Genomic DNA, 4,585 nt, shown 5'->3' with positions numbered 1-4,585 from the left:
AAAGCGATATTGAAAATTTCGAGAATCACAAAAAGGAAAAAACCCATTAAATATTTGTTTTTTTTAAATGCTCAATAACCGCATCCAGTAACTTTGGGTTTTATTAATATAATTTAAAATATTTGTAAATGTGTTTTAACTTTCTTTATTTATATTTCCTCAAAGTCCTTCCGATTTTATAAAATAAAATATTTTATATGATTATTTCTCAAATTACACTTTATGCTCTTAATTTTGAATAAACAACATTATCAAATTACTTGCATAATTAAATTTCGCAATTCCAAATTGTCCCTAGCTGTCCAGGGTTTTGAGGTCTATCTTGCCACTTGGTGTGTCTGTGTGCAATGTTTTCAGATGGATCACAACTCGGCAAATCATCTTTCCAAGCAATGGGCTGCTCTCTTGTTAGGTGAAGAGGAGGATAAAGTTTTGGATAACAGTCAGGAGAAAGTCCATGCGAGATGGTTTTCTTTACCACAATCTCTGTGTCATTGGTTTCTTACTCACCAATGGAAATATCCACTTTGGATCCATGAGCCAAATGTTAGTGTTGTTATGGCGACCAGCAAAAAGGGGTGGATATTCAGGAGGATCCTAAGTGTATAGAGTACCAAATCTACATTTTTAAGTTTTCCACGCACTGGACCTACAACGGTGTTAGAAGATGGCCCTTGGACCTTTGATAACCACTTGGTTCCCTGTCGGCTGATGGTTATGGGGGAACAACTCACACAAGTTGAGATCTTTGAAAAAGTTTTTAGGTGTAGATCCATGATTTCCCCATCCATTTCATGTCTGAGAGAGTGTGCAAGGACACAGCGAACTTCATTAGGCTCTATCTTGACTTTTGTCACGCCCCGAACCCAGTTTTATGGAATCGGGACGCTGACAAACGGCCGTACACCTACAAGGCCGAAACCAAGTAGGCATACAAGGCCTCAAATCCTGATCCAAAACAGAACAATGAATCAAACTCAGTGGATTGTAATAAAATATAAACTTATTCAAATAAAACCTAGGCCCACAACAATCGGGACTTATTACAAGCTAAATAAAACGGCGATGGCCCAACGATCCTTGCTAAGCTATTTGCCACTGACCTCTACTCCTGATCTGAAAAAAAAATATCAACAAAATTTATGAGCTTGACAGCCCAGTAAGCACCCACTAAAAATATAGGGATCTATTATACAAAATCATAATTTATCAAAATGAGAAAATCGGAAACCAGAATTATTTCAAGTAAACAAAGATGTCAAAACTGAGCATATAGGTCCCCCAAACAACTATTGCCAAAACAAAATCACAAAATTCATATATTTACCCTCGGTGACCCGAGACAAAATTTATCAAAAGCCATATTTTTACCCTCGGTGACACGAGCCAAAATTATCAAAGGCCGATATTCTTCACCGACGGCAAGCGGTGGGAAACTATAGTTTCTATAACAAAATACGTGTCGACACGGTCAATATTTAACCCCCAGTGACAGGGTTATTGCAAAGTTATTTGGGGACTAACTTCTATGTCAAAATACTTTCTGTTCACAAACAATAAACTATCAAAATTCAGATGGGGCAAAATACGAGTAATTTGCCAAACAAAATTTTTAGAAATCACATGATCCCATTTTATCATAGCAAAATAAACCAGTTACTTGAATCCAAACATGAACAGATAATTAAAAAAAAACATATATTAATAATAATTACTCAGAAATTAACTAAAAACATATCTGAAATTCATAATTGAAATAATACATATTTAGATAAGATGTCTAAAACTTTGGAAATTAAACAATCTGAATTTAAATCGATTTTCAAACCTTTCTGATAATTGTAGTCCAAAATAAAATATCACTAACTTGAAATTTTGGATAATTTAAAGTAATTCCGAAAATAATTCAAAATATAAATTAAAATAATCAATATTTTTCTTAAAAATTTCAAACGTTTAGAAAACTAGAAATTTTTAAGTACATACATATAATATGATTTATATGTGGGATACTTACCTGATTAACGCCCAAAAATACTCTCAAACCTTACACCTTTGGCATGCCCTATATTTGGGAAGAGATCCTATTAGCTTTAAATAACAAAATCGGGGCTAACAAGCAATAGTATATATATATATATATAAAAAGATTTTTAGAAGGGTACAAATGCAAAAAGTTCAAAGTATTATTCTACACTCCCAAATATTGATTATTGTGAGGGTACAATAGCAATTACCCACTCTAAGAGCCAAATCAATAATTTCAACATGATCAATGAGTACTAAAACCCTCAAAACTTCACTCACACTTTTCCAAATCACAAATTTCAAAATTCTAGGAATAATAGACACCTAACACTATGACATAGCCGAAATTCACATAATTTAGAGTACTACTCAATTTGTAACATTCAATTGAATCTCCAAGTATTTCTGCAAACTTATAATTCAGACATATACTATTAAAATATGCATATCTCTTAATCTACAACTCCAAACTTAATGAAATTTTACGGACAATCAGACAACTCAAAAAGGAACGACTTTCTTATTTTTCACCTTATCTAATTCGATCTCCCTGATCATCAAAATTGGTCATGATTCTTCACATTCTGCACAGAAATATCATCCGAGACAATTATATTAATAAGGCTATATCTCACAGACTATAGATGCATAAAATCTGGAATTTTGCAGGTATTTAGGTAACATCAAAATCTACAACTTTTATATTTTACTCTCCTTCAAATTCTTCCTCTAATATCCCTAAAATCGGAGAGGAATTTCTGCTATAGTCAAAAACGAAAATCTGAAACTTATCAAACTAAAACAACTAGCAATTCCTTTCACATGGCGAAAGATTGTATCTCAATCAACTATACTTCATATTACATCAAACATATCATGCAAGATCTCATCCTTGAGATGTGATTTAATCCATAAAAACATCATGATCAAGATCCTAAGTGCACACATCAAAAGAGAAACAAAACTCCTTCAAACCACAAATTGGGAACAAACCCTAGAAACTCAAGGGCTAAATCTAAAGTTTAAAGGTGAATCACAAATATGAACAAATTTTAGGGTTTCAGAAAGAAAGAAATCTAGAGCCAACCGGCATCAATAATAATTGCACAAAGCTTAAAGATCCTACCTTGAAAGAAGCAAATCAACTCTCGAGAAGAAGATCCACTTGTCCTTGCCGCCGGCACCACCATGAAATAAAGGAAAAGAGGGCTAGGTTTTTTTTTTTTATATATATATAAGAGATCGTGGCGGTGGAGCTGAAATCAGATCGTGATATTTGGTAACCGTAAGGATAAGAGCAAGGGTTTTAAAATCTTTTAAATCAATGGCTCTGATTGAAAAAGCTTGCATTGATGGCTAGGATCTAATTTAAGGGGTGGGGCTCACAACTTTGACCTTATCAACTTCACTGGTGAATGGAAGAGTTATCTCAAAATATGTATCTCTTGGTTGTCAAGAAGCACTTGAAGCATAGAATGAATATCAAGCAACCAAGTGGAGAGTGGAGTTGGGTGAGTTTTTGGTATGAGTGTCTGTCATCTTTTGTTTCTTCTGTGAGGTCATTAGGCATAGTGATAGGTTCTATGAGAAGCTCTATGGCAAGCCAACCTCAGAAATAGATCGCTTATGTGGACCTTCTTTTCATGCTTTGGGCAGATAAACATTGTTCTGAGCGGGTGAGCGGTGGCTCCAATCCCATGGTATGTTGATCAGGGAGCAATCCTCGGTGAGCATAGATGCCGTTAGTGAGCCGAGAATAGAATGTAGAGGGATATACATAGGATCTGGTAGCAGGACACATAGCATGGAAATCGGGAAAGTACCAGGATGGGTAGTATGGACTGCCTTGTGATCATCATCCTATGCATAGTGAGGAAGTTGCATGACCCTGTACTGGTCATGGGGGACCTTACTAGAATAATTCTATCATATTAGTGGACCAAAAGCGTAAACACCTTCTCAAATAAGAGCAATGTTCAAATAGGGAGTCTGAGAATGAAAAATATGATTAGAAACATGGTGTTTAGAAAAAATAATCAAGGTGAAAACTAAGATAGGGATGGAAGGATTGTTTGCAGTTGACTTAGTGGGAAGGGGTGGGCGATTGGCACTTCTCTAGTACTTAATAGGGTATCTCGTTGTTAGGCTACTCTAGACATTTTATCGATGTCAAGATCTATGCTGCTCATGCGAGGAAGTAGTGTTTAACGGGATATTATGACGAGTAAAATCATGGCAGAAGGAAGGAACCATGGGCTTGTCTATGGATGTTGGCTAGCAGATCACGGTTATCGTGGTTATGCATTGGTGATTTCAATGACACCTTATGGGAAGTGTAGGGGTTGCATTCAACTTAAAGGATTTATCACAAGTTTCAGAACTGCCACAGAGAATGCAAATCTTTTCAATCTCAAATTTGTTACTAGTTCTGGTCACTCTGTTGTCTTATTACAGCCAATACTGAGGAAAGAGACAAGGTAAAGGAGTAGATTCCATTTTAAAAATGCTTGGTTGGAAAAAAACACTGCGTCTCTGTTGTGGAGCACGGCTAGCAGTG

At 35.5% G+C, this 4,585-nt stretch overlaps 1 long non-coding RNA gene across 1 annotated transcript; it reads right to left on the bottom strand.

The window, feature by feature from the left end:
* Positions 1-1,014: 1,014 nt before the first annotated feature.
* On the bottom strand, positions 1,015-3,251 carry LOC120275249. Its single transcript, XR_005541088.1, has 3 exons — positions 3,155-3,251; positions 2,018-2,065; positions 1,015-1,116 (listed from the first exon to the last, which is right to left on the bottom strand). It is a non-coding gene; the product is annotated as an uncharacterized LOC120275249 (long non-coding RNA).
* Positions 3,252-4,585: the final 1,334 nt, after the last annotated feature.

The sequence above is a fragment of the Dioscorea cayenensis genome, chromosome 14 (genome assembly GCF_009730915.1).
Source record: "Dioscorea cayenensis subsp. rotundata cultivar TDr96_F1 chromosome 14, TDr96_F1_v2_PseudoChromosome.rev07_lg8_w22 25.fasta, whole genome shotgun sequence".
Taxonomy (NCBI): domain Eukaryota; kingdom Viridiplantae; phylum Streptophyta; class Magnoliopsida; order Dioscoreales; family Dioscoreaceae; genus Dioscorea; species Dioscorea cayenensis.
The sequence above is the reverse complement of the archived record's forward strand: the minus strand, read 5'-3'. Positions and strand labels throughout refer to the sequence as shown.